The 17,043-nt window shown below is 35.3% G+C and overlaps 1 protein-coding gene across 2 annotated transcripts in view; it reads right to left on the bottom strand.

The window, feature by feature from the left end:
- The window catches only part of Pard3b (par-3 family cell polarity regulator beta), a 981,002-nt gene that overhangs the window by 763,392 nt on the left and 200,567 nt on the right, over positions 1 to 17,043 (bottom strand). The window lies entirely within an intron of this gene.

The raw sequence follows: 17,043 nt of genomic DNA, 5'->3' as shown, positions 1-17,043 counted from the left end.
GAGGGTCTGGCCTCTAGTCCCCTGGTTTCTCCTGCTAGTCCTGGTTTCTCCTGCTAGACCAGATTTCCCCTGAGTGATGCCTCTCGGCAGTTCAAACTGTACTCTGGGCCTGCCATTTGTTGGGTGTGGAGGGTGGCTATTGGGAACCCTGGCACTCTATTGTTTTGATTTTTCCCGCTTGCCCCTCCCCCAGCGCTGGCAAGACAGGTTTCGTTTTTGCTGCTAATGGGAGGGGGAGTTGAAGGTCAGGTGTCTCTAGTTTTCCCCGTGTCTTTATGCAGGCTTGCTCTGATAATCCCTCCCCCGGAAAGCCTAGGAGAGATTTTATGCGAATCCCCCGCTGTATGGGAGCTGAGCTGAGTAACACACACCTGTTTTGCAACACCTGTTTTATTGTTGCAATCTGTCCAAGATGGTGGCCGCTGGTTTTCTTGGTGGAGTTTCCATTGTGGGGGATAGAACTGTATCGCTTCCTTCCCCGTCTGAAATCCCGAACCCAGCCCGGGGCTCAGTGGGTGCTCAGCCAGCAGGATTCCACAGAATCTGCAGCAATGTTTCTTCCTGCTTGCTGGTCGCTTCTCAGTGGTGCCCCGCCGTCTGTAGCCATGGGGCGGGCAGCGCGGATCAGTCAGCCCAGATCTCCGGTCTATTTCATTTATTAAAATGTAACCACTGTTGGCTTTTTGTGAAAGTTCATTTATAGAGAACCATACCTAAATCCAACCTCACTTGAATCTTCGGGCCTGAAAGGTAACAGCTGAAAAGACGGACTCCTTGGTCAGCTGAGGATTTAGCAAGGCTCTCACTGTTTTCCATTTGTCCTTACTAACTACCCTCCAATGGGTCACGTTAATGGGTTACTAGTTAGCAGAGAAGGAGAAAAGTCTCTCATCAAACCACACAATAACACAACTGAAGCCAGAATTAACTAGGTAGTTGGCTAGATAGATAAATCAGAAGCAACTAAATTAATACACTGCTTCAAAATGTTCAGTGGTCCTCAATTAGCAATAGAATAAATTAGCACATGATAACATCCAACACAACAAGAAATATTTTGCATAAATCTGTATTTCAAAAAAAAAACACACAAAAAGCAAGATGTTTTGTAATAGGATGATGATCTCATGACCAGACATGATTTTAGCCACCTTCCTTTAAATTCATTTAATCCTTCAAGTTTCATTCCATTACTTTCCCCTCTCTCTCCCAAGCACCACCTGCCCAACATACACATCAACACATACATCAAAGTAGCGCAATAGAAAGTATATTAGCCTACAATCAGGATGCCCAGGTGCCAGCCAAATGGTACCACGCCTTTAATTCTTCAGAAGGTTTCTAGTTCCAGGGAAGCAAAAATGAGTTGTATGTTCATATTTCAGATATTTTCTTACCAAAGTTCCTTGGTTACTACCAAGAAAACTGATAACATTCTGTGCATCATGTTCATGGTTCTCTTTCTGAACTTGGATTCTTCTTAGTCTATAACAATTCGAAAGTCAACTTCCTCCACAACAGGAATGAACATGGTTTATTTGTCATCTTCATTTGGCAAAGTTGCTGCCAAGGGAACGTCATGTAATGTTCAGATGTCATTCTTTGGCTTCCTTCTATTCTCACAGGGGCATCACTATCTGCCTAATTCTCTTTTCCACATCCCATACCAACTCCCACTTTACCTACCCCCACTTTACCTACTCTTTGGGGGATCTCTGGACCACAGGATAGGCATAATTAAACATTAATAGAATTCTCCTTTTCCTATGCTTAGAACTTCCCCCCCTGTAGGGGAGAACGAGAGAAGAGGCATTGCTTTCTTTGTCTGCTCATCCCAATTCTCTCAAATACCTTTGTGGTATCTTGTTCATTTTCAACTCCTACATTGCAGGCCCGGTGGCTTCCCTGCTCAGGCTCCAGACCACAGTTAGCAAATTACCCACTTAACTAAGCCTAACTGTAGAATGGTGAGCAAGTTTAATCATACAAAAGGCAAAGTTTTGCAATTATGTCCTGTCTAAGGGGAAAAAGAAATATACTTGGAAAGGGAGTCATAAATATTGCACACAATTCTGCTTCTGAGAAATGGCCACTTCCCTACTTAGGAACCAACCAGCATAATAAAATATCACAACTGGCAGCCAGACTACCACAAAATGATAAAGATATTCCATCACTAATAATATATTCTGTGCTCACACAGGTAACTTAAAGAGGAAACTATTCTATTACCTCACCTCCAAGGCCAATAAGTTCATCCAGAATCTATTTTTCAATAAATCACCTTCTTATTAAAGATCTTACTCAATTAATGCTTGTCATCCTACAAAGCCACTCTTGCAGACTCTCAAGGCTTTTGACTCCCCTTCTAACTCACTCATGTTAGTCCCAAAGCTAGAAAACATATCAACAACTGTAATTTCTATCTGAAGAGTATTATTTCAGCATTTCAGCAAAATTTCTCCAGAGATTTTATTATCCAATAATATTCCTTACAGAAAAGATCAAATGAGAACAAAATTGTGTATTAGGGGATCATTGGAAGATATATTTGGTTATTGGTAAATTTAGCTAGCTAGCTAAGCTCCAGAAATTCCAGTTTCTGCTGACAAAACAAGCAAAAAAGATTAAATTTCTAATGACAGGGTTAAACATGGCAATGATCCTTCTTACTCCAGCATTCAAGACTTCAGAAATATACTGTCATAAAAATTCCCCCAAGAGAAGTGGAGAAGTGTACTAGCCAGAAAGATATTAAATAGCACAAATTAGCCTTACTAATTTAACCATGTTGTTTATTTGATTTCTCTCCTCAGATGACAGGGAGTTAACAGAGTCTACACATTAAAGGCACCTGCCAGAAACTGAAGTCCTCAGAAATAACCAGAAGAGACAGCCAAGTAAGCAGAATTTACTCACTATCTTTGGCTTTAAATGAGGGGCAAACAAAGAGGCTGACAGGCTTTAATAGACTTTCGGTACATTGCCATATTATGATAGAGAAAATGAGATCATCACTAACTCATGTCAGTTTCCTAGTTCTTAAAACCCTGGATTGGCACATTAGGACTCTCTGGATTCAAACCCTGAGGACCCTAATTCCATTTGCATAACTAAGAATAGGTTAATTCACCTTAAATCGGTTATTTCCTCAACTCAATGGTGAGGAGATTCACTTCACCAAATATTTCAGGGATTAAAAAAGATAACATTATGTGAAATTCTAGGATAGCTTCTGACACATGAACATTCAATCATTATTACTGTTACCAGCTATATCCATGTTGATCAATATTTAATAATGGATTTCATTGAAAAAAAACAATTATTAAACTTTAGAAGGTTAGTACTCAAACTAGCAGCAGTCCAAGGATACCTTCTTGCAGTATACCTCATTTGCTAATAGCTCATATACGAGGCTATTTAAATCAATGTTTACCAACTAAGATACTTTGACCAATGTATTTTTAAGTTCTCCAACAAAATCATCTTCAACAAATGCAAATTCTGCATATTTAATTAATTCAGAGTTGTTAAAATCCAGAAATTCATGTAATAGGACAACCAGAAGAGAAATTATACATTCTAAGGACATACTTTGGCATCTTTAAGTCTTCAGAGAGCATTCAGTGAATTGTTTCTACCTAAAATATTATTGTAAACTGAAAGAAATGCTGATCTTGGAATGTTTTAGAGAAGTTCATTATTTCTTTTGAAGGATGAGGTACTATTTGTAGTACTCCCAAGTATAAATAACTAAAGGATGCTACTGAAATACAAACAAACAAAATAGAAGGTATGTTGGGCAAATTCTGACTCTGTGTAGATTTTAGAAATGTACAACATAACAAAAGGTAAAATTTTCATAGTGGGGCTTATGCAAAGGTGTTCTTACTACTATTCAGGTTCTAAATCAAAGAATCCTTTTCTAAAAGGTAATTCCAAAAGAACAATAAAAAAATTGGGGGGGAACGTATTCATGGATAGACAGAATTATTATTAAAATGGCCATAGTATCAAAAGTGATCTACAGATTCAGTACCCTCTCCACCAAAATACCAGTGATGCTCCCTATAGAACTAGAAAAAAAGTCCTGAAGTTCTTATGGAAGAACAAAAGACCCAGAATGGCAAGGAGGGCATGTTTTTTCTCATATTGTGGAAACTAGAGAGAGGGGGGGAAAAATTCTAAGCTAAAAAAACAATGGTGGAAGCATTACAATATTTCATTTTAAATTACACTATAAAGGTACAGTAATAAAAACTGCATGGTGCTGGCATTAAAATAGACATATAGACCAATGGTACAGAATAGAAGACACAGAGACAAACCCACACAGATACAGTCATCTGATCTTTGATAAAGGTACCGAAAACACATTGGAGAATAGACAGCCTTTTTTTAAAAAAATGCATTGGAGAATAGACAGCCTTTTTTAAAAAAAAAATGTTGCTGGGAAAATTGGATGTTGATATGTAGAAAAATGAAACAAGATGTCTGTTTCTCATCCTGAACAAAAGCCAACTAAAAAATAGATAAAAGACATAAGAATTAAACCAGAAACTTTACAACTGCTAAAAGAAAACACTGGGTCAGCTTCCTGACATATAGTTTCAGGCAATGACTTCCTCAATAGGACCCTAAAGCTTAGAATACCAAAGAGTAATAAATGGAATGGCATTAAATATAAAAATTTCTGCATGGTGAAGGAAATAAGAGTATAAAGAGAGAGACTTCTGAATGGGAGAAAATCTTTGCCAACTACTCTTCATAGAGTATTATATCCAGGATACATAGAAAACTCAACACCCCCTCAAAAAAATCAATCCGTGGGCAAATGAACAAACAGATCCTTCTCAAAAGAAGAAACATAAAGGGCTAACAAATATATGAAAAAAAATGTTCCATATCTTTAAAAAATCAGGAAAATGCAAGTCAAAACTAAATCCAGATGTCAGACTACTTGAAGTAGAATGGCAGTCATCAATAGTACAAATAATAAAAATACCCTGCCAAGGACGAGGAATCCTTACACACTATTGGTGATATTATGAATTAGTATAATACCATGAAAGTCAGTATGGAGGTTCTTCAAAAGACTAGGAATAGAACCACCATATGACCTAGCAATATGACTCCCTGGTATTTATTCTAAAGAATTAAGGTCATCATAATATAGCAATACAAGCATACCCATGTTTATAGTAGCATAATTCACAATAGCCAAACTATAGAACCAGCCTAGCTGTCTGTCAACAGATGAAAGGATAAAGAAATTACAGTATTTATACACAATGGAGTTTGATTCAGCCACAGAAGAGTGAAATTATGTAATTTTCATAAAAATGTACTGAACTTGAGAGCATCATTTTGAGTGAAATAAGCCAGACTCAGAAAGTCAAGGATGGTATGTTTTCTTTCATATGTGGAAAGTAGAGAGGGAAGCGAGGGGGTGGGGGTAAGGCAGTAGTAGACCAGATGAAGGGGACCCAGGGCAGGGAGAATGAAAGGGAAGGTACTGGGGTATAAAATTGGCCAAGTGATGTTATGTGCATGTATGGATATGTAACAATGAACCCCACTATTATGTGTAATTATAATGCACCAATAGAGAGAAAGGCAAAAAAAAAAAAAAAAAGTAGGGTGAGCGAAGTTGAAACACAAGCTGGAGAGAAAAACTGGGATAGGCATTTGTGTTAGTAAAGGTCCTACAAGGCTTTAACATAACAGCATTGCTGTGCCCAAACTGCACCTGCCCCTTGTACATAGATACCGCCTTTGAACATCTGTTTGAATGGGGTTCCTATATCTTCTCAATCACAGCTCTTTGAATCATTTTTAAAATAATTATATCAACATCTATATGTCAAAACTCAGAGTAGAAATCAGAATGAGATCAGCCAAATTTTTAATATCTGAAAGAAGAACACCCCAGTCCAAAGAAAAAGATATACAAAAGCTTCAGTTGGGGAAACTGCAGGTTGAAAAAGCACCGAAGCTAGCTAGAGTGGCTGGAGTCCAGTGAGGGGTGAAAACTGCCGCTGGGTTACTGACTGGACCTACACCATGAGGAGCACTTTAAATTGCAGTCCAAGACGGAAAACCACTAACCGGTCCTGAGCAAGATTTGACACCATCTGATTTATATTTTTAAAGGGCCAACCCAGGGAGGATGGGGGAGGGGTGCATAGAGGGAAAGAAGAAGCCAAGGCAAGAGAGAAGCAGGGAGGGAAGTGAGAAGCCTGTGGCAGTGGCCCATGAGAGACCTGGAGTACTGTTTGAAGCAAGGTGGAACTACAAGAAATGCCTGGCTTCTGGACACCTCTCAAACTGAAGCAAAATACTCAAGGAAAATTTGCTAAAAAAAGAAGCAAAGTCATCTTTTACCTCTTTGCTAAATTTTTAAATATATCATTTTTAAATTTATTTTTTTTATTTTTAATATATCATTTTTTAATATATCATTCATAAATCTACCTATATCAATTATACCAAATTCTCCCAGATATAACAGAAAATTTATCTGAACATTGATGTATAAATCAAACAATAGAATTCCTTCTTTCATGAAGCATCTAAGGTGAGGCAGAAAATTGAGAAGGAACAGAAGTTGGCTTTGAACACAATAAATATGAAGATGTATTTCTTCCAAATCTCCTAAACTACCCTAGTTAGAATACGCCCATTTGTTTTTCACAACACTTCTTAGAGATAGCTCTAACACATGTTGTTTTATGTAAATCATAGAAAATACAGCCATTTTCCATTTGTTGCATTTCAACGGGAATAGTCATAAATTCACTGTTCATATCTTTTTACAAAACTCAATATCACTATAATTTTATAAAGACATTGTAGTTTTTGCAATGTACATTTAATTTTCCTATTATTTATCCTAAATCCTATCTGTCTCTGCTTTCCTGAAAATGTGCTTGCCAACTGCTCCCTTATGAAAACGCAAACTGTAAACTGTATTCTACCTCCTTTACATTAAACTTGAGTGGCTGCTGCAGAGTCAATCCACCTGAAAAAGAAATGTAATATAATCCTGTTAAAACCATGGGCCTTAAAAACTGTGAATAGTTAATTATGCCTCAGAATCTTAACACATTGGAATCAATTGCAATTATGCTTGTCTATGAATTACACTTTTTCCAAACACTGACTTTCCTTCTCTGCTAGGACTAAGCAAATAACAGTAAATTGGTTACTGTGGTTACAATGCTTGATCTACAGAATAAGAAAATCTTAACTCTTTCAGGTCTGACTCTTATTTCAAAAGGTAAATAACATATGTGATGACTTCTTGCTTTGTGAAATGTCATTACATGAGTAAACATCTCCTTTGGCAAGATTCAAAACTAAGTTATACATAAACAATACTAACTACTGTTGTAAGCAATGATTCTAAGGCTAATTCAGAAATTGCCTGATCTCCATATTCAATGTGAACTTGTTAGAAAGAAAGCCACCTTTGTTAATTTGATTTATTCAGGCAAAGATGAGGCAAAATAAGCATAAATTGTTAAAAGGAAGCTGTGGGATTTGAAACTATTAAAGTTACTTTGTAAAAAATCAAATACAGAAAAATGCTACTGCATAAAATTCTCTTTGTCTTTCTAGCATACTAAAACTAAATGTCTTACACAATGAGTACATACTATCTTACAGAGTTTTTGAAGTCTCCCTCTAAAAGTGATTCACACAAAGTATTGCAGTTCTTATACACAAACATCAGTGACATGAAAAGGCAACAAAGTATAATCATAAAGTCCGTAGATGTGAAGGGACATATTTTCAAAGACATCATAAAAAGTGCCTCTTTAAATCAAGCATGGCAATTTTAAAAGTTTCCAGTGCAAACTATAACTAAGCATTAAGACATAGTACTGTACAGCACAATTCTCTTATTACTTTCAAAGGGCCAGAACTTCCTAATAGCAAAGCCAGCAAAACCATCTCTGGGTTGCTATGGGCATCACACCTCATCAGCTTGGGTACAGATATTTCATCAACTATATGAGCACTACCCAACACACTTAGACACAGACACTCTCTGACTGAGGAACTCAAGACAAAAGACGAAGAATAGAACACATTTTGAAATGGAAGGGGAAAATCTATAAATTACTGTAATTACTTTAATAGCCATTTCAGAAAGGATACTAACAAAGGCCTGGTTTCTTCATGCATGCACCAAGGCCTGCTCGGATCCTTAAGAGGGCCCAGGCTATTCTTATCTACAATTCTTACCTAAAGCCAGCGATTTGCTAAACAATGAGCCTAATTTATATCATTTCAATTCTGTTCTGATTGGACGTTTTTCCTTTCCCCAAGAGAACCATGACAATCTGCAAGTGATTTGTTAGGAAAAGAAGAGCTCAAGCTGATGTTTGCCAAAATTGCACAATAGATTAAAAATTTTCTAAACATACCCTGGTCATCGGCAAAACAGTGAGAGAGACCTCTGACAGGGAAATAAGTGCTTGTCAGGTGTTAACGCAGGTGGAGGGTGGAAGGACTGAGTGGGGTGCAAGCTGGTTCTTGGAAACTCCAGGCTATAAGTAGACTTGAGTAGTGGATCTGTTTCTTCAAAGGGGCAGAGAAATAAAAAATTCACACAGGTCTCTCACAACACTGCATGAATGCATAGCAGATTTGCAAAAAAAAAAAAAAAAAAATGCTGATTGACTTAACGAATGATGATCATTTCAGATATTTAACCTGATACACACTCAAAAGACAGTGCCATATTATTATACAAGAAACAACACAAGAGAATACTCCAGTCCAAACCTTCCAAAAAGAATATTACCATGAAGTTTTTAACCAAATCTAAAAAAAAATCTTATTGAAATCAGTTCCTCATTAGAGTCTCAAAATATAGTACATTTGATTTTTTAGAAGGGACACCTTTCCATTTTATAAGCTTTAGAAACAAATTCATTTGTGGGTTAGTTCCTCAATTTTTAAAGATCCTTCTTGATGTTTATTGTAATGCCTTTGATATCTTCATTTTTATGAAGATGAGTATACTTTCAAAATTTTACCAATATGCATATACCACTTATTCTTTCATATATTTGTCAAAGAAAGTAAAACTTCAACCATGAACATAATATGAACATATAGCAAAGTATAGTAACCATAGTATATTAGGAGTATAGTACATTAATATTTTAATAGTCAAAATTAGAAAAAAATATGAAGGAATGTTTAACAAATTTCAAGCCAATGACAGCAGTTACTTTGTGCAGTAAGCAAAAGTAGATTCCAGGAACTGTTTTTTTTTTTTTTTTAATATATTGTATGCCTCTGTGATATTTAAATATTCTATAATGAATAATTACTCCTTTTATAATCATAATATAAAGTATTTTAAAAACAGATGGATAAAACAGACAAAATGATTAATGAGATACAGAAGAAAATCAGGTGTTGCTCAGATAAAGCAGAACTGTTACCTCTGTTTCACTCTTTTAATTAATGGTTACTGGATAATATTTTCTGGCAATAAAACAATATAAAATACATGAAATTGTTATAAGTTGAAGCATCTTACAAAGATCAAGCTTTTGAGGAAAAAAACACAAACAACTAGCATTGGAAGTACCATTTTGTAATTCATTCATTTCCAAAACATGCCAACTCATATAGGAAACCATTAATATTAACTGCTTCCTTCATAAGCTTTGATGGCTATACCAATTGCACTAGCAAGACAAGTTCAATGGGCTCTAAATTGCTTAAATTACACTTGGATTCATACTCTAGCACATCAAGTACCACTAAATATTTCAACTGTCCTTGTCAAGAGTTTTCTATGGCAAGGCCTACAGGTGTTATGAAGATTCAGGGCCATTTCTTTCATTATTAGTTTGTAGCCTAAGGGCACCTGACAAATGCTCTGCTTCTATTTCCCACAGCCCTTTAAACAAAGGAAAATTAAATGGTGCTTCTTTCCGGCTATTTTCTTATTGCATTGCAATAGGAGAAAAACCAAAAAGAAGCTGTTTTGAAGAAATAATACAATTCGAAGGTTGTTTTTTAGCTATTGAATGTTGTGGACCATGTGGAAGAAAGACAAAGAGCACAGTGTTTTCACTGTATATCGAGGGAATATGCAGATGGAGGGTCATAGTCATACAGCTGATAAAAGGCTAGATTAAGAATAGAACTCGGATTTCTCCAAACCAAAGAACATCATCCTATTCTATTAAGGCTATTGTAGTAACAAGATTCAATATACCAACAGATCTCTAGTTTTAGAGACTTTAAGACAGCCCTGCAAAACTTGTTTGTACGGTAAGTACTGAGTCCCATCAAAGAATTTCTGAATTGGAAATCGTGTGGCGGGAGCCCCACAATCTGAGCTTTAACAAATTCCCAGTGACACTGATGAGAATATGGCAGCCATATTTTGAGAACCATTGCACAATTTCTGTCCACTCTGAAGAATAGATCCACTCACTATTAATTTACTGTACAGTCAACCCAGCTAAATATTGCAGAGTGGGTTCTTCCTTCAGTTAACCAAAACTCAGTTTTCTCATTAAAAACAATGAGTTGTTGGGTAGTAAATCTCCATAAAACTTGTCTCTAACCCAGAAAATGGTCTGGATGACCTTTAAATTCAGTCCTTCCCTCCTCCCTTAAAGTCCCTCAGGAATATTAACTAGAGTTACATAAAATACATCAGCTCCTCCTGGACTGATTAAAATAAAACATTTTCAAGAACTCAAATGATTCCAAGAGCCAGGCAGGTAATAGAATGAGTAAAGCAATTCAGTGTTACTTACAAAAGGTGAAGGAAAGAGTGGAGCTACAGAACCCCTGTCTTGTCCAAAATATTACCCATTTTAATTAAGGATTGGACACACACACCTCTGCACACCAAATTCAATCTGACCATAGAAACAATACTGGCCAAATAGTCAATACACATTATCATTTCACAATAAAAGTACATATGCATTGAACAAGAATACTTAGTGTGGTGTATGTTATTACATATGTTCATTAGACTCAAGAGACTCATATTTAAGCAAGGATATTATCCTTGATAGTTCTCCAAATATTCTTCAGGGCTCACTGTCTGGCATTATGTGCACATGAAATATCACTTAAGAAAAAACTCAGGCTGTGCATCAATCAGTAATTTTTTCTTATTGAGAATAAAAATGTATTATTTATCTCCTTTTAAAAAACAAATCCTTAAAGTCCTACAATCCTTTTCAAATCAATTTTCCTTCTTTTAAGATTCATTTTCTCCAGTTCAATGGAAATCACTTTAGAACATTGGGGGTGGGGGGGGGGAGCTCCTGGATTTTGTAGAGTTTTGAGTCTTTCACTAATCCAGCCAGGAAACCAATTTATTCAGTCAATGTTGTCTCTGTGTCAGACTGAAAAATGCACTTACACAAAATGTTCAGATAGAACCAAACCTTTATAATCTGTAAAACTAAATTTAAAAAAATACAAAGTAAACTTAATCTGTGTATAGAAGCTTCAGGTAGGGGATACTTCTGTCTCAACAGTGTTGTCAACAACCATGTTGTGAACACTTCAAAGTATTTTACAATGATGTCCCTGGTAGGTGTAACCGAGAGAAACGTGTAGAAAAAAAATCATATTAGCAATGCCATAGGGTTGTACAGTATGAGGGGTAATGGGCTGTGCTGGGAACACAGATGTCAACTAAAGAAAGGCGAACATGGACAGTTAGGTACCCTAATCAGCATACTAAAGAAAACACATAACATCAAAAAAAAAGTAACAAATGGGGAAAGTCATTCCTTGACTACAGACTTCAAAAGAAACAAATTGACTCCAATTTCCACATTGCTGTGATTGACATCTAAAAAACAAACAAAATCAATGTACACTTTATTCCTAATTCAATGAAGATATATACCTACAGATGAGTCAAGACTTAAATTTATTTCAATCTTAATATAATATAAATCCTGCCTCTAGAGTTTATAAAAATTTATTTGGTCTAATTTTATAAAATAAGTATATAAGCATTGTCTGATTAAAAAAATAAATTGTGGGCTCAATGGCAAGACAACACACTTTTCCCAGATCTTAAAGACAATGACAACATGCAATCCAGGAGCATGAGAGAGTAAACAAGAGCTGTTTGAAATTGAAGGCCTGACTCATGAAGATATCACAACACCAGGGCAACATATGCAATACACATTATAACTGCACCATATGCTATTTTTATGTTTCAAAACATCATAAAATTTAAAACATGGGTTATGGCTATTTACTTGTCAGATAAATTCATATTTGACATGGTCTTTCATTAAAGTTGAAATAAGGGAAAATTTCTTGTACTGAATATAAAAACCAGATGAGCATTCATAAGCTTAACTCTTATAAGCAAAGATTTTTTAAATTGTAATATATCTAAACTAACTCACTGAAAATATCACAGGAAGAAATTACATTTTAAAGGCACTATGAAAAAAATTCATCTTTCTTAGTTCTTAAGTAAAATGCAAAACACCATTACTAAAGAAAAACCATGAATGAGTTTAATAAAGATGAGAATATATTCAACCCAGAACTGGGACACAACTGAATGAATTCTCTCTCTTGAATCTATTTCCTTAAAACAGACACAGAATGAACAACTAATTCATACACACACACACACACACACACACAGGCCTCTGCTCAAGGTTTACCTTGATCCTTGGTGGCTATTATTTCAGCAAGGAGACTAAATAGTGTGATTTTGATTGATCAGAAGGATCATAATTCTAATAAGGCGATGGTATTCTAATAAGTAACATAACGCAGTTTTATTCTCATTTTTAGCTACTGGAGCATCATGAAGGAATGACCACAGAAGATGACAGAACAATAAAATGAATTCTTTAGACTTGGAATCTGTTGACACAAATTCAATCTCATGAAAATCATTGCTGGTTTGCAGTCAGGTATGTACCCCAGCTCTGGCCCCAACAAGTCGTTCCATCATTGGTCAAGTTACTTAATCTGTTGGGGGCTTTCTCTTATCTGCCATAAAATATGAGGCTCTTAAGATTAAAGAAAGTCTTACAATCTCTAGTACAAACACTGGTATATAAAGGTAATCAATAAATTTGGTAGCTACTCAGAGGGCCTTCTACAGCAGACAGAATGAAACACCCTAGAAGAAAAGTAATTCTATATATAAAGACACTGATTGGACACCTTTGGTTTAATGATCCCATCTTAAAAATATGACATCATTTGCATCAATGATGGATAATGTAAATTCTATAAAGGAGAGATGTTTTATAGCACACTATTCTCTTTCACCCATTAAAAGTAAATAATCTCTTATTAGCATACCTCAATGAAATAAATATTCCTTAAGCCCTAAAGAACATAGAGTTTCCCACACCTACCATCATTTTCAAAAAATAGCAGGATATTTAAGAGAGAGATTAGTTTAATAATGAACCAGGAAAATTGTATTTGCCTCAAAGTAAAAGGTTCTAAAAAAGTTGAAACTTCCTTATTAATAAAACAGTTTCAATATATTAAAAGAAAAACTATAGAGGCTAGAAACGAATTGTGATTCAAAAAGTCATGATTTTTTAATCACAATATAATAAAATACTGTTCCATACCAGTTTTTCATTATAGAAGTCATAATTTCTTCTTACTTTTCTAAATATTCCACTACATACCAGATGTTTTCATAAGTCATTTATTCCATCCTTTGTATACAAGAGGAAATCTCCACACAATCAAAACAAGCAAAGACACTTTTATCACAAGTCAAAAATGAAATATTAATTATACATATTTAGATACTGGATATTACTTTTCCAATGAAAAGACATGTAATCTCCAAATGTGATATAGTCCATTAAGGTGAAAGGTACCATATGACCAACATTTCTAGCATTTCATTAGCCTTTTAAAAACATATTTAATACCTAGTACAGAGTATCTGGCTACTTTTATTTTGACATGGGGGCCATTTTCAAAGTAGCATCACTGAGTACTTATATTACATATTTATAAGTGAATAAAAGAAGTAGAAATTTTCTAATCTATTCTGCTATTCAGCAAAGATCATTATGTTAACATTTACAGGTAATCTTTCATGTGCATCAGATTGCTAATGTCTATATGGATAATTAGATTAAACAGATTACTGCAGTAGGACATATAAGAAATGAAAAGGGCCTAAACTAGAAGCAAAAAAATTGAAATTAGTTAAAATCCAGTGTCAGTGATGATGGGTAATAACAGATTTTTTTTTGTACTGTGGGAATATAAAACCAATGGCATTTCTTTGAAGACATTTCAGCATAGTTATCAAAATTTAAGGGTACAAAAAAAATTTAAGGGCACAAACTGCTTTCCTCAGCAATTTCCTTGCTAATAATATATACATTTATCTAAACTTCTTCAAGATAACATTTAAACAGAAAGAATATAAATGCTACCACAAATGAATCATCTAAATAAATTATGATACAGATAAAAATTATAAAATTTTAAAATAACTGATATGACAAGATCTCTACAATATATTAGATATTTAAAAGGTTCAAAACAAAAAATTATGCTTAATTCGACTGCCAAATATTTTGAAATATGGTGTATTTTGTTATAGCCTAATTTTTTTCTGAGGGACAGACAAGAAAACAAAAATGTTTCCTCTATGTAAAGAAACTATGGTGGGCCATGGAAAGAGAAATGATTTCCTTTTGATCTTACATGTACCTGAAAAGATTTAGTTTACCAGGTATATAATGTATATATATATATATATTGTGTGTGTGTGTGTGTGTAATATTTTGAAATACATTAGCATCACAAAAACTAAAGGTATGACCAACCACAAATACGCAAGTCTATGCATTTCAATTTCAATTTTGTGTCCTAAAAAAATGAAAATGTATAGAATATCAGAAGTCATTTGAATAACTGTCATCATGAAGAATTATTTGGAAAATGTTACAAGGATAAAGAAACAGGAAAAACCTCTTTGTATCTTAGATAATAGGAAGACATTTGTCATAAAGGAAAAATTGGAAGAGGGAAAAGTCCAAGGAGTCTTGGATGACATTCAGAGATTGACACAGGAGGATAGCAAGTCCATGTGAGACATGAATAGGCAACAGGAACATGTGAGACAAGAGAAGGAGAGCTAAATAACTCAAATAGGATATCTGCAAGAAATTTTGAAATGCCACTTGAGAAAATACTGAACCAGAGTTCTGAAGTGGGAAAAAATATGATTGAGATGATACCTCAGGAAAATATGTTCTTGGAACAACTGGAAGAAATTATAAGCAGGGAGCCCAAAGAAAATTGTAAAGAATGCTACGCTTAATCTTTCATTCATTGCACAGGTAAGCAAGCATTTTATCTCAAACAATGATGCCAAGAAAAGATGCAGCTGTCTTCCTTCAAGTCAATCTCAACTATAACAGTGATTCTTGACCTTAACTGTACTTTGAAACGCCTCCAAAGAGCCTTAGGATTTACACATGCCTCGGAAAACCCCTACAAATCTTGTTTTAGTTGGCCTGAAATAGATGCATCTAGAGCCTCTGTAATTTTCAGTTTCCCCACGTGATTCTAATGTGCAAAGTTGAGAGGTGCTGCTTTAAAAACATTCTAATTCTCACATTCACAGAGTAATTCAAAACATCATGGTATAAACTTGTCCATATGATACCAAGTCCTGCAGGTATGATCAGAAACATTGAAAACAGAGGCTTCTTGCTTTCCACACCGTGGTGGAGAGTTTCACTGATTGACCCCAATGAAACCCACTCTGGGGATTCATGCCTATGGGTAGTGTACTCTGATTCTGACTGGGCATGGCCAGTGACTTGTTTTGACCAAGAGATGAGAAAGCACTTAGGCTTTGGAGCTTGTCTCCAAAGCATGTTGACCATGCTTTAAAAGTCAGTTCAGCTAGAAAGAAAGGCCACCTGGAGGGGCCCTGCAGGGTGAGATACCTTGTGGAGGGAAACCAAGAGCCCCAGCTAAGCCAGGTGGAAGGCAGATGGAGTTATCCTCGAAGAAACTATGAGGAACCAAAAAGTACCCATAGTAGTCATCTTAAGCAGCAAAACTTTGAAGTATATGTCATTCAGTGGGGAAGTAAAACCTGAAATAACTGTGACCTTTACACTGTGTCCTTAACCAGCATCCAGACCCACCAGCATCCCCTGAGGTTTTTACCTGCCCAGCTCTGATTTTTTTCAGGTCTCATCCTATTGCTTGTTATGCATTTTATGCATTTTCTTTTCTGATCCTTTGGCTACAGCAACAGTTTTCAAACTTAAGGGGTCTGTGGATTACTTACTGAACACTCAGCACACAGACACACCCATCTTTTGCAAAATAACCACAACAATAAAAGTCATCAGAATTTGAAATAAAAATTCAAAGTTTTAAAATTAATACTATTTATATGTCAGTGAGAAATGATTTGCCATTTGCAATCTTTCCGCTAAAGTATGTTCACCTGAAAAGAGCCAAAGATAAGAGTCCACATCCAGTTTATTTTCGTACTCTATTTCATCTAAATTAGAAACTCCTTCTTTCACATCTTAGGATATTGGCAATAACAGCAAAAGCGTGCAGTGGCTTCTCACAGAGTCGTGGATATTTGGAGCACATGCAGACCTGGGAATTATGGGGAGATTTCTCATTTATGTTTACTTTCAGTTTAAAAGATTTTCATATTTAAATCTAGACTGACCATTTCTTTCAACACGAATAAATGTAGCTTTATATTCTGTTAAAGTCTTTTGTATTGATTTTTAAATATGCTATTCAATTTCTTTATCCAAATGAAGGATCATCAGGTAATGGAGAAAGAAACAAAATTCTTGATAACAACCATTTGTATTATTATTCTCTTCTTCAAAACTTCCTATAACTTATTATCTATTTTAAACACTGATAATTCAGCCATGAAAAGATAGGGCTAAGCTATGTAACACATTATGCATCTTTGAGAAATGCCAACTAAGTAAGCCACTTGGATCAAGATAAATACAGGAAGCT

This window comes from Marmota marmota, unplaced genomic scaffold (assembly GCF_001458135.2).
Source record: "Marmota marmota marmota unplaced genomic scaffold, marMar, whole genome shotgun sequence".
Classification (NCBI taxonomy): Eukaryota; Metazoa; Chordata; class Mammalia; order Rodentia; family Sciuridae; genus Marmota; species Marmota marmota.
Note: the sequence above shows the minus strand (reverse complement) of the source record. Positions and strands in the feature narration are given on the sequence as shown.